This window comes from Passer domesticus, chromosome 6 (assembly GCF_036417665.1).
Source record: "Passer domesticus isolate bPasDom1 chromosome 6, bPasDom1.hap1, whole genome shotgun sequence".
NCBI classification, from domain to species: Eukaryota; Metazoa; Chordata; class Aves; order Passeriformes; family Passeridae; genus Passer; species Passer domesticus.
The window spans coordinates 45,294,591-45,309,144 of record NC_087479.1 but is presented as its reverse complement, the minus strand read 5'-3'; the positions used below and the strand labels follow the sequence as shown (position 1 = coordinate 45,309,144).

Below are 14,554 nucleotides of genomic sequence, written 5' to 3'. Positions count from 1 at the left end.
GAAGAACCGCAGTCAAAGCTCCTAGGGGAACTCCAATCTTTATGTTCAGTACTTTCTTCATCTTATGCAAGTGCAGGTTAACTCTTTTTGAACTGTAGTAACTATGCAAAAGAACAACACAAAAAAGGAGAATGAAAGATCTCTAAGAGGTGCCTAAAGACAATGAAAACTGCAGTCTCTGTGAACTATTCAAATACATCCAGTTCTCATCACTCAGCATCCAGGAGGGCCCATTTATCGTGCATTAGGTTTTTATGGCATAGTTTTGCCTTGAGCAGGACTTTTGAGCTGTGACTGCTTGAGTGGGAAATATGTAAATTTGAAGAAGATAGTGACTGTAAATGTGTTGATTAAGTACTTCACAAACATTATTGCAAAAGGTAAGGCAATTCAGAAGCTGCCTCTCTTAAATTAGTGCAGAAAGTAGAAGCCAGGCAAGTCCACTCCACTGTATTAAAGCCTTGGTATAGCAAGCAGAGGAGCATCTTCTATACCACACAGTGTATGGCAGTGTGAAATATGAACTCCAGCTTCCCTACCCACACGTTAACCCATTCTCTTTACTGAAGTTATCCAGGGACATATCAAACATAGAAAGAGTAATATCTGCTCTAGTGTGTGCAAGATTAGATTTCACAAAATATAATGTATTGAGAAAATTTGTGTTGATTTTGAATGCATAAAAGAGTTGTCCAGTATTTCAGCCATTTGTTATGGTCCCAAACTGAGAACATCAGCTTTTTTGGGGCATCTCAGAGTTAGCCTTTGAAATCTCCAAGCTCACAACCATATTTTCCATGGGCAGTACACAAAAGGCACTTTTTGCAAAAGGATGGGACTGATCCAAAATTAGCAGCCATCTCATTAACAGTGGTAATAACTGAAATCACTCTTCAGGAAATAAGTGCTTCATGAAAGAGGATACATAGCCAGCTCAAATCTGGACACAGAAGGAGCAGGTACATGTCCTCACTATTTTTGTTATCAAGAGCCAAGTGTAACATCTGTCATACAAATCCTAAACCTTCAAACTGGTTCCAAGTCAAGAATTAAAAGCAGCACTTGCTGTCCTTAACTTCAGTTGTACTGATGATGATAAAACTATGCATCAGTGCTAGAAATAGTCCCTGTTAAATGTCCCATTTTGTGACAGAGGGGCAGTGCATGGTTTTTCTCTCTAATCCCAGGGGACAGCAGGCTAGTAAATCTTTATATCCAGTAGGATATAAAGACAAAGAATACCAGAAGGCACCACAGGAAATACAGGGAGCACAGGAATACATGGGGAGGGTCCAGATGTGTTGGTCATGTGTGTGTGACAAAGCTGTGGCTGCTGCAGCAGACCGTGCTGACAGCTTGTCACAACCAGAAGGTGCTGACTGGTCCTGTGGCTCAGCTTGCTCTCCCAGTACCAGCCTCTGCCTTTTGTTTCTTCTTTAGTAAAGGTGTTTCAGCATTGCCCATCTCCAGTGAGACATAAGGCAATGTAATACATCAGTCCTGCTGCTGAACCGCACCAGCAGAGCATCTGGAAGACTGTGAAGTATCAACATGTGTTAACCTGCTTAATGCCTCTGCTAAAGACACTTCAAGAATAAATATCTGTCATGGGCAGCTCTCAAGAAACTGCAGACTCAGCTCAGAGGGAATTTGATGCCACTATTACTTAAAAACAGCTACTGAAAACAACCCAAAAATATGCTAAGACATCAACTGAAATGTCCCTTATTCTTTGAGATGATTCCATTTTAACAAAAACATTCCCTTTTCCTTTCAATGAAGGTGGGTTATTGTATTTTCTCTTCTCTCTCCCAAATAAAACACCAGATCACTACCAACTGCTACTACAGCAGGTATCAGTGAAATTTAAATGCTTTATCTCTCATAAGCATAGAGGAAATCAGGTCTAGATTTTATCTAGCACTTGAGAGTGACTCCCAGCACACGATTCTATTGTGAACATCACTTACCATACTTACCATAATTTTCCCTACTTTCTATTCCTTCTCAGTTTATGGGGACATATACAAAGATGAGCCAAAAAATACCGTATTTATCACATTTAGGAAAAGCAAGGTTAAATATATTATATTTTACCAAGAAACCTGGGTATGATAACTTATATCAAGCCTGGAGATGTGAATTCAGACCTTCCATTCTTGGTATGGTACAGTTTCACAGACATTTCTCCATTTGCAATTCAGTAACAGTGCAAAAACACCAAGTTAGTCAGCAGATTGTATGTTTGGTGTTGACAGGGATCTAGGAGGACATAAGCCTCCTTTCCTACTCCTTCCCACCCTGAACCCTTGCTCTGCAATAGCCAGGTATGATGCCCATGCACTGGAACAGAAACCAAGGACATGTAACATGATGCTGCAATTCTCCCCCAAAGTGGAATGTTCTGTCCCAAAATCTTCCACAGTGACAACACATCACAGCATGCACAGCCCAGACCCAAAAGGATGCCAACCCTCACACAGACCTCCATCCAACAAGTCCCTCCTGTCTATTTGTATTCTGTGTCTATGTGCTGGCATGTTTCCCCATGTGACATCAAAGCAATTTAATTTTCTTATGGCAAGCTGGGAAAAAAAATTTCCACCTCCTCTGCTTTTTGGTTCATGCTTAAACACCTAGGTATGCTGTCTCAGTGGTGACATTCTATGCTACAGGAACGACAAAACTAGCATGAACCAGGAACCATACAGTGGCTTTCACCAATGGCCAACAACTAACAAAAGCAGGATCACCCGAGAGAGAAACAGGTAATCCATCTTCTACTCAAACATGCTTACATTTATTGTCAAGGTATTTTGTCATAAAACCACCATTCACACATACACCTTTTTAAAACCTACCTTTATGATTAAAATGCTGCCCATTGTCCACAAGTTTCCTCCCAGGAAAGACTCATCTACAAGGCAGATATGTACAGATTACACCATCATCACTCACTGCCAGGGGCCCTATGTATAACGCCACACTTTATTTTTTCATATTGATTAAAGCAACTAAATATATAAATCACAGCTCCATTCTGTTTTCTCTGATAGACCATAAATTCCTCTGTCATCAATTGATTTTTTCTGTCATCTGCAACCTTGCTCTGACTTACATTTCCCAGCTAGAATACAGCAGTAACAAATCTATCCCAAACAGGGGGTCTGTTTAGACAAGAAGCAACTTGCCACAACCTTTACCATATACCTCATACACCCTTAAATTTAAAAGGACTAGAGGACTTCAGTAATCAAGGGAGAACCACTACTGATTAACAGCAGATCCTAAGTAGGCAAATGAGAAGAGATCCTTACAGTTTCACCAAAAACCAGTAAAGCACCATATTTTTGAAACAGCGTTCATTAGAACAGAAAACATTTAATAACCTGGTACACAGCATGTAGAATTCATTTGGAGAGGAGCAAGAGGTGTTACGTAGTTTCAATCAAAAGCAAAGGATTCACTAGATCTAGGCAGAGATGGCTTGCAGTAAAGAGATGCAAAATGGAAAGACTATACTCCAGTAAGACAGGGAAAGGAACAGATGAATCAACAGAGACCAAGGCAGCTTTGGGAAGCAATTTGTGGTGTGAAGGCACAGGATGGGGGAAAGGAGAAGCTGAGGCTCACAATAAGCAGAGAAGTGTGAAGGCTTGCAAGGAGATACTCATCCTGCAGAGACAGTGAAATGGTAAATGAACACTGTTCACAAGACAGTTTGGGAGATTCTTTGCTTCCACAATCTTTACGACTTAATAACTTCTTGGCAGATGTCTAAAGCAAAAAGCCTAGTAATTCCTCTGCTGTCCAGTCTTTGTGCTGAAACATCAACATACGCTTTGGTGCTACTTGTACTTCATCTCATTCTTCTCTTCCTTCCTCCATAAGCATCTTGGACAAACAACAAATGGTTCCAAGTGATGAGCTGGGAACGGTATTTAACAAAAAAGTCATTAAACATTGGCACAGAGAACAATGCTCCCTGAAACATGGAGCTGTAATTATTTTCCCACTTTGAATAAGTCACAGAAGATAAAGATGAAAGGCCTACTACATTTTCAGGAAATTTATTACGACTTACATAGTGCACAATTTCAGGCATTGAAAATGGCTGGAGTCAGGAAGTTTTAAAGTCTGTGCTCTCAAAAGCAGAGCCACTTAAAACTGCCTTTTGCACATTTAGGGCTAAAATAAAAGTGCACTCCATGGGCTATTGATTTATTCCAGCCAACCGCAACTTTAGAGAATACATCCCATTATAAAATGTTCGTGGATGTTCTCCTAGTTCGTGGTTCATTTACAGATGATTATAGCACTGTTATTTCATACATCGGTGCTTTGTAATAAACAAAAGCATTGCCCTGGAGGGGCTTCAGTTTAACTGACATTTCTTCCAGGCACATTCTGTTTGAAGATGGTGAGAAAGTGCAGGAACTCCCTCAAGGACAACAGTCTTACAAGGGCATCTCATCAATTTACTGAAAGCCCACACATCAACTTGTCCATGTGAGGCCAAATGACAAGTTCTTGTCTCAGTACATGGACCTGCAAGGCTAGTGTGTCTCATAATTTACCTATCTCTTTGAAAGCTAAAATTCACTGAGTGATTTCAAGAGCACAAATGGCTGAAAGTGAAACATCTCATTTGACAGATGTCACATCACCAGCTCACATCTGACCTGAGCTCCTGAACTGAATAGGATTATGGTTCACCAGTTCTTGAGATCATTCAAAATACATTTAAGCTTTTTCACAACTACACACACAATGCAGGAGAATAGGGAGCTCTGATGTTTTTTTAGTTGGTAGGGATCACCATGGAAAGCTATTGCAAAGGTGCAGCATGCAATTCCTGTGCCAGCATGTTGGGATGCCAGGACTGGTACATGTCATCTGTCCTCAGCACAGCAGGGAGGTCAGGCCCAGAGAGAGGCCTTAGTGTTATAAACTGTGGTGGGAATGGACCTTGTGTCCTCAAGAAGAGAGCCACTCCAGCTGACATGCTTTGTGATCTGGGGTAAGACATCTCTCTTTAAAATTAGAGCAAAAGACTTGACCACCTTTGTAAAGTGTTTTTAGACAACAGGCATTGCCATCAATATGAAGGATTCATTCTACAACATATGTACTGTTGTATAAAAACACTTCACACCACTAAAAGCCTAAAGAGAGCACCTGAAGAAAACTTTTTACATCACTGTAGGCCTTTAAAATTTTATCTTGTTTAATTTCCAGTGAAATACCCATTCTCTGTTCCATTTTAGTTGTGGCCTAAGTATTATTTCTAAGATAGAAGAGATTGAAAAACTGAGCAGCTCCTACTTGTACCACTGCAGCTGAGGGAGCTGGGGTTGTTTGCCTGGAGAAAAGGAGGCTCGGGGTGACCTCTTCTCCCAGACAACCAAAAACACAGCAGGAGGACACAGCCTCAAGCTGTGACAGGGGAGGGTCAGGTTGCACATCAGGAAGAGTTTCTTTGCAGAAAGGAGAGTCAAGCATCGGAATGGACTTCCCAGGGAAACGGTGGAGTCACCATTCCTGGAGGTGTTCAGCAAACAGGTGTTCAGTATGAGGCACTTGGTGTTATGGTTTAGTTGACAAGGTGGTGAATGGTCAAATTTGGGCTCTTATGGTCCTGAAGGTCTTCTCCAGCCCTATAGATGCTATGACTCTAAGAATATAATTCATGTAAAAAATAAGGCAAACAAAATTATAAATTCCAAATGACTACCTGGAAATCCAGTTCAAACATTATACAGGACACACTCAGAGGTCTCTGCAGATCTCTGTATTGGACCCACAGGAAAAATGCATGTATTTTAAGGGACAACACAAGCAGAAGTTTGCAATACAACTCTTACACAACAAAGTCCTCAAACTGCTAATTTTATTTCATGATTCAACATCCATAGCCAGATTCAGAAGAGAGAGTTTAGGACAAAGTGTAAAAAACTGTTGCAAACAAAATAGCAAGAACTAGCTCCAAATTATGAAGCAGTAATATCCTTATTCTTCAAGCTTATTTAAGAGCTTTGCTAAATAATTCACTTGTCCACTAGTTTGAAAGGCAGAATTGGTTTTTTTAACCATTCCCTGCCTTAAATTTAGTAAAATCTCTAGCAACATACAGATGTATTATATACATTAACTAACAACCTATTTTTGAAGAGTAGGAACAAATTGAAAATTTCACTCCCACTCTACTATGGTTGAATTCAAATAGTTTAAACACAGCTTCCAGTGATGCCACATCATGTGCTAAGTGTTACACTGAGCAGCCGGAAGAAAAGTTGTAAAGAGGAGGTGGAGAAGGAGGATATGCCACTTGGCTACAAAATGAGCCAGGAATGAGATTCCAGCCAAAAACAAATTGACTTCTCCTGAAGAGGGTTGGGGGGGGTTTTATTGAAATATTTAAAAAGCAGATTGTCTGGCTGAAAAATGAACAGGTGGTGACTCTACTTAAATTCTGTTTTGAAGCACAGCCCAGGTTCAAGAACAAATAGAAACGATTGCTGAACTGTAAAAACACAGCATCATCATTGCCATCAGTTATACCCATCAGAATAACAGCTCACTGTGAGTGTACAGCCATCTTATAGCCACAGCAAAGCACAGCAATACAAGGAAATCTGTTTCAGCTGAGAGATTTCTATAAATGAAATCAGGGCCAATGACAGGTTATGGCCTGATGCTAAATTTCACCACACCAGTCTCTACGAATTCAAGCACGCCTTAAAGAGCATTTCTTCCCAAAACTCTTTGCATGGAGTGAAGGCCTGTGCATTCCTTCAAACAGGACAATGGTATGGATCTACACATCTACAGGATCTACAGCAGTGGCGTAATCTATACATCAAAGTGATCACCCAAAAGTCCAAGAGTGGGATTTAAGTTTTCTCCCCAAATCCTCCATTTACAAGCTAAGATTCCATGCAAACTGGGCTGGCTAGAGATTTCTGTCCTAGAACATCAGCAGATCAGTTGTGAAATGAGATGGCCAATGCTTTAGCCAATGCCCCCATTACTCAGATTCTCAGGAGACACACTCAGGTTGGCCAGGCTATGCATGACAGACCAGCAGGCACTGAGCCTTTCTAACCACCAAGGGTCACTGTTGATTCACTCAGAAACAGTGGGGAAGGTACTTTTGATTACAATAACAAGAAACTGGCTGGGTCTGAGAAGGCCCTCTAATCAGAAAGACACCTGTCATGGCTTGCTGCTCTTCTAAGACACATCCCATGGCGACAGCAGTCCTGACTGCAGTGCACAGCCACCAAGAGAGGATGCAGGTTGGTTGCAGCTGCCCTTTCATTAAATTTTAAGTTCCACTTCAGTCATTTACATCTCACTCCAAAAGAAAAGTGCTAGAAAGATCTTTAACTTACACAAGCCCATGGACCAACAGCAACTTGGATAACTGGCTGTCATTCCCAAGGCATATATTAGCCATTAGTAAATCTCCACCTGGAATCTCTGAACTTTCATCTTTGCATAGGCTAAGGAGGGGTCACAGGAAATTCCTGCCTGTTGCCACAGGTAAGAGCAATTCTCTTTCTTTTTTTTTTCCTCCCTCTGGGAACAGCCTTTTTGCTGATTCCTGAGCTTTTTCCTTCTTTTAGGAGAGTTTTCAAAGTTCTCCACCCACTGGGCTAATATCAATTGATTTCACTACTCAGCCTTCCATTATCTTCCTTCTTGTTCAAAGAATCGCTATCATGTCATCATCTTATTTTGAAAAAGGAAGAAAAGATGGTTTTAGGCACCAATTACTCTGTCTCAGGTTCTTGGTCTTCAAATGGCAGGGGGAGAGAAGGAACTTCAGCGTTAACAAGACAACGTGCTAACAGCACCCCAGAGTGCCACATGACCTCGGAAAGCAGTAGCACATCTTACACACATGAAGCATTTCAGATTTTTTTTTACTTTTAAGAGGGAAGAGTGTGAAGCCAGGAACCACCCAAATATGACTAATTTACACACTCCTGAACAACCCAGCTCCTACACTGCAGCTTAGCACCTAGGGGAAGCCCAACAGCAGCAGCGAGCCTGCACCAGGCTGAGGAACTGGGTGGAATTTTCTGCAACACCAGCTCCAGGCTGGGCCATACCCAGGGCTCAACACTGCAGGGGTGGGAGATGCATATGGGAGTGCTCTGAGCTCTCCCTGCTACTACTGCAGCAGAGAAAGCAGCACGGGAACCTGGGAAAGGAGTCCAACACCACCCACGGAGAGTGCCAAACAGGTGAATGCAGGCACAAGCAGTTTTAAAAGCTTGTACAGGGCAGCAAGGATTGGGGAAAAATCTAACTAAGACTTAGGAATAAAGGGGAGAGCAGGAAATTGCAACTGGTCAGGCAATGGCAGGGAAACTGGTAAGAAAATGCTTGTATCTGATGGGAATAAGGGAGAAGCTGTAAGTTGAAGGTACACGAAAGCTGCTAACTGATCAAGGGCACGGGGACTGAAGCAGAGCTGAAGGGAAAGTGGCCTGACACCAGCTGCAGGGCCATGTTGCAAGAAGATAGGCTTGCAACAAAAAATAGTCTAGAGAAAGAGGCAGAAGAGGTTGCCTTTGGGAAAGCAGGTGCATGCATAAATCCTTCACTCCTGTGAATATCCACCTCCTACCAGAGTGAATACTTCCTGAGTCTCGGTGACTCTCTGCTGTCAATAAACTCCTGTTAACCTGCTGGCAAGGCATCTCAAAAATAGCATTTCATTACATAAAGACGAAGAAATTACACAATTTGTGTCTTAAACTTTTGTTGATGTGAAGTCACTCACATGGTCCTCTGGTGCAGATGGAGGACGAGTGGCTACTCCCCTGCAGGTAAAGGCAGGTAGCATCAGAGTTTAGGAAACCTGCTGCAGGAATTGGTGTCAGTGTATATGCAGCCACCTGGGATTGTCAGTCAATCAGGAAGATTGGCTGGATGAATATTCAAAGCCCAATACTCTGAGGACAGTGGGTAACCAAATCTCTTCTGCTGTAAGTTTTCAGAAGGAATATAAAGGCAGAAATCTATCTTTAGCTCTTCCAATTACATTACACATTAATTAATTATATTAAATATTCCCTGCACATTCTAAATATAAATTACATCACTTAATTGCATCTCTGTTGAATTAGGGACAACTCACTTAAGGGTCAGCCACAAAAATTCCATTTACCCAACATTAGCATGACAGCAGCTTCCCTTGAGATCATCCCTTACAAAAAGATGCAGCTTCAGCACACAGCAAGTCCCTGCCCTCCACACATTCATGGGCTTGTTTAGTGCCAAGATCCTCTGTGGCCATTAACAGGACTGCTCATGAGAGGAAACCAGAGCTGTAAGAATTATATTGAAGCTTAGATGAGGGGGGAAAACAGATGAGTCCCAGAGAACAGGAGCCAAGCACCTGCATGATAAAACAAATAGAAAATATAGTCTTGAATATTAACATCTCACATAGATTCCCTCCTGCAGGGTGAGTATTGAATCTTCCCCTCTAGAGAGAGAAAAGTGGATACAGCCTCCTGTGCAGCAATGTCTGCACTGCATGCATCCCAGCAGAACTCCTTCTCTGGGATTCAGAACTGTGCAGGAACAAAACAGTGCTCAAGAAACAGCTCTGAGCCTGACCATTCAGCATACAGACAATAAACCCTCCTTTAGGAAAGGACAAAAAGTGTGAGCAAGAAAAAAGAAGAGGCTTCATTAATTTGTATCTAATTACTAAAGGCAGACTGTTCAGTGTTGGGAACCTCCCTCCCATCTAATGTTTCAGCTAAGGCAGAGTATCTCTGACCTACTGGCAAGGTTGCAGCTGACCTCAAGCACAATGGACCCAGTACAAAAAGGGAAAATATTATTACTATGGTTGTTACAACAAAGACTTGAAAGGTTGTAGTCAACAGCAAAGCAATACTCTGAAACATGTACTACTGAGTGATTGTCACCGTAAAAGTTTCAGCAGTAAATAAGTCTCTGCAGTAGCAGAAATAGAAGGTGTTCTGTGGTCATCATCCAAACTGAGTCTTAAAAAAATATATCAACCAGGCAGGCTAATGCACACAAACAGGCACACACATTAATTTTTCATCAATTGGGAGTGATTCCAGCCTTTGACACTCTGTCTTCAATTAACATTGCAGTTTCTCTGAGTTACCCCAAAGCTCTAACAGATTGTGTAGCACTTGTATTAGCACTCACCTAGAATGAAAAGAAGGTGAAGATGGTGAAAGAAAGATGGCAAGGAGCACAGCAAGTTCACAGTGGTTTAGGTAATAAAATAGAAAGCAACTGAGGCCATTTGACTCTTTCACCAACAGCTCTCACTGAGCTGTAGCACAAGATTGAATTAATTTCTGCCTTTGCAGTTGTGTACATACACAACTCACCACCTTCATTCACTGTGAATGGTTCACACACACACAAGGACAATACTGAGTCCAAAGAACATATCCAGCCACACAGTGACAAAAGCTGCATTTGACTAACACACTGGCTGCCAAGCCCTGGCTGCCATCACCCATCCAGTCCTCTACTGTCATGATCAACTGGTCTGTAACTGACTGCAGCCTCACATAAGTGGGTTCTTAACACACACCAAAAAGCAGAATATCAGTGAAGATACAGAGTGGGCAGCTTCTGCCACTGCACCAACACTCATCAGCTGAAGCAAAGAAATCCACACAAATCATTCTGTATAACAGAAAAAGTCACCTGAACAATACTTTGTCACAGCATCCATGTCTCTTGCTGTTAAACTAAACACTGACAGCCTGAATTCCCTACAGATAGCTTGAGAGGTATCAGCCTCTGACAACATTTGATTCTGCTAACATTATCTCTTAAGTTTATTTTGGATTTCACAACACATCTACACTAGAGCTGCAAGTACCTGGCAACATTATCAGCCGTTCTGGGGGACACTACCATGGGAGGGAAAGGAGGCAAGAAGGGAAGAAGTCCCAGAAGTGACACCACCTTTAAGGCTCTGCAGCAGCTGGACAAACTTTGTGGTAAAAGCCAGTAAAATGTGCATCTGCTTGGAAGAATGAAGGCTCAGGTCTCCACCTCCCAGTGCAGATTACTTATAAAATTATGCCACAGTGTTTATTTATTTATAGTAATACAACAGTGCTGAAACAGCAGTGAATGGAAGAGCTCTGCCTAACTTTGAGATCTAAAAAGCATTTTCTAAGGCTGGACGAGAAAAAAACAAAACCGACAAATGCCAGACTCCAGCCATGCACCCTTCTCTGCTTCTGTGTGATTTTACAGACACTTTACTCATGTTTAAAAGGCAAGCTCATCAACCTGAATACAGAAAACTGCTGTTTGTGGAGAAAAACAGAGTACAAACAGCACATTTTTGCTATTCTGTTGCGGCATGTCTGCAGATTGTCTTTCCTTCTGTAAGATGTTCCTCCAGGGTAAATCAAAATCCTGGCCTCATTCAGGTCATGGAACTTCCACAAGATCATCAGCAAAGGCTTTTACATAACAAGACCCATCTTAACTAGTGAATCATGCCTGCTTTAGGATCACAACACTACTACTTACATCCTTAATATATATCATTTCTCTATCCTTAATGCACCTCCAGGTGATTAGGGTAAAGAAACTAGAAGAAGCTTTTAATGAAATCTCTGTAAGAAACAGACACACTGACCCCTCATTCATTCAGGGCTTTATGATGCAGATACACACACTTTCTAAATAGAAAGATCACCAGATCTGTTTATGAAGGGTTCAGCCATGAGGCACTGAAATCTCCAAGCCATTTAAAGGTAAAATGCATCTGAACAAAAGAAATTGGAGAGTAAAATCAATCTGCTGCCTGCTAAGCAGGAGCCCCTGTTTACCCAGAAAAGTGTTTAGTATTACTTGAGGCAATGCCTGTGCACACCAAAGTGGGCAAGTGTTTATACTCACTGAGTGCCTGTCAGAAAAACTTACTGCTGGTTATCTCCTGGGCCAAATCCTGATTCAGAGAACTACAAAGCAAAAGCGAGCAGTCAATATCCCAGAAGATCTGTGAATAAGAGAGATGATTATAAGTCCAGATAGACCTGGGGGAGCCATGTAAATGTATTACAAGCACCAAGATTTATATTAATGCCTGGAGCTGACAAGGTCTCTCTTGTTATTTAATTGCCCACTCATGACTAAGGTAAGTGAGTCCACGTGGGACCATGAGGTAAAGATGAGTGGCTCTGTCTAGCCTCAACACTGAATGCAATACAACACTAATATAAAGAGTGAATCTCCCAAGCACAGATCACTATATTATCAAGCACTTGCTGACAGCTAAAATAATTCAATTTAGGGCAGAAATATACCTTGCAGGGCATAGACAGACCAGTCTCTGCACACTAATCTGGAAATGATCTTGCTAGGAAATTTGCTACTGAAACCTCTACCTCTCCTACTTACACTTGTTTAAAATTATGCCAGAGAGATTCCTCCCTGCTTTAAAGCTACAATCACAATGTTAAAAATATTCACTGCCTCCTCCTGGCATCAGGGATCTCATCAGGTAGAAAGGTCCAAAGATAGATACATAGATAGGCAGACAGAGGGAGAGTGTACTCCATTGCCACAGTCTCTCCATTCTCTTATGTTCTTCATATCCATTTATTGCCTCTGACTTGACTGCAAGTACTTTAGGGCAAGAACTCCTGGATAATAAGCCTTTGTGTAATGCATTATTGATGTCCATGTGGGCTTCTAGGCAAAACTGTGACACAAATCCTAAATGACTGTGGTAAGACAACAACTGGCATGAGCTTACAAGCCAAGCTGAGCCCTTTAGAAAAGTCTGGCCTCAGTGATAAATTCAGGCTTTTAAATAACCCATAGTCCCAGAGCATTTTCAACTGACTCATCTCTGCCAATTAATTTATTCTTACAACACCTAGGCTAGACAAGGAAATTTAAGCTCCCTCACTTAAATGACTTTGGGATAGTGAAGGATGTGCAAAACTAAGACTGAATGCAAGATCTGCAGCCTTTGATCTTAACCACAAGACTGTGTTTTTTCCCTTTGGGAACTACAGCCTGACTCCTGATCTCAAGTCACACACCATGCCCAACACTCTTGTAATAATTAAGGAGTCATATTAATAAGTTGCCTACAAAGACCAACACCCTGACACTTATGAAACAAGGTCACAGAAAGTGGAAATATGCAGGTGTTAACCTGTGCAACCCAAAAGAGGTAATCCATTTAAAATGTGTTACTTACATCCTAAAAGGGTAGGTGTGAGCCAGATGCACAGTATATTTAAAAGAGAGAAGGAAGGAAAGATTGGATCCAAAATACTTATTTTCCATTCTCTAGACTATATTAATTCTCTTCCTGACACAGCAAAAGAGAAACAAACCTCCTAATTCATCCTCACAACACTGTATTAAATAGGAGAGTTTTAGCTCTCCTTTACAGATGAAAAATTGACATGTATTGACTTAACTAAACATAAAAGGGTGAAACATCCAGCAAATCAAACAGCCCATCTGGCTGAGTACTTTCAGAAGCTATGTAACAAGATGGAAAATCAAATAACTAATGAAATAACACATGGGGGAAATGTGTATTTTAACCAGGCAGGAGCTCTGTGCAAGGGACATGCAGCCTTGACCCTCAGCCTGACGCCTGGAGCTGGGTCCAGTTGCCAGTTTCCCTTCGACCCAACTCGAGCCTAGCATTTTTAGAGTCCTGTTTCTGAAAGGAGTACCGTGATAGTTCCTTTCCATCTTGCCCACCAAGATGCTAAATCCTTCAGCATCATTTACACTGTGTTTGTAGGAAGCACAGTGCAAAGAGATCCTGACTGGGCACAAGGCCATCAAGCCATGTCATGGCAGGCATGACAATGCCTTCCAGCCAAAGGGACAGCACAATCACCCAGTTCTCAATATTACATTGGTGCATAACTACAGCTTACAGGGTATTTGTACAGTCCAGGTGTTTGCCCAAACATCTTAGGGTTAACTATAAGCACTGCCCCAAGACAGCTTGTCCTGTACTCCCATTAAGATCACATCTTAGTGCTACAAAATGTTATGGCACTTTTCAGGAAGAAAAGTCATTTGCAGAGAGCAAGCATAGATATGGTGCAAAATGCTGTTACAATCAGGTATCCCACAACTGTTCCTAGAGAACTGTGCCTCTGATAATAAGAGCCAACAACTGCATGTAACTCACTGAATGCCATTTAGCATTGTAACAAAAGTTTTCTAAACCAGTCTCAAGAAATAAAATGAAGTAATTTATTATAAGCAAACTCTGGGACAGTGGAGCACCTACTCTTATCCAGAGAGCCTCAACTGGAACCATAAGGTTAAAATTATTTAAGTTCAGATACAACATGAGCCATATGAAACAAAAGATTTATTAATTATATTTTTTCAGCATTTAGATTCTAAAGACACTGAAATGGTTAGATTTGGGTGAAAGGAACTCCTCCTGGAAAGGTCCAGAGTGTCTGACCATGCAGAAACAAAACCCAGAGGCTGTGGGCTGGAGTGTTTTGGTTGGGTTTTTTGCTGAGGT

General features: G+C 41.5%; 1 protein-coding gene across 29 annotated transcripts in view; it reads right to left on the bottom strand.

Moving 5' to 3' along the window:
• Nucleotides 1–14,554, bottom strand: part of TSPAN4 (tetraspanin 4) — a 414,093-nt gene that overhangs the window by 300,941 nt on the left and 98,598 nt on the right. For 2 of the 29 annotated variants that reach the window (XR_010364883.1, XR_010364882.1), the window contains one exon: nt 3,397–3,928. The exons of the other annotated variants lie outside the window; for them this stretch is intronic. The gene's annotated coding sequence lies outside the window, so the exon portion shown is untranslated. Of the gene's footprint in view, nt 1–3,396; nt 3,929–14,554 lie in introns of those variants that run through there. 29 annotated transcript variants of the gene reach the window in all.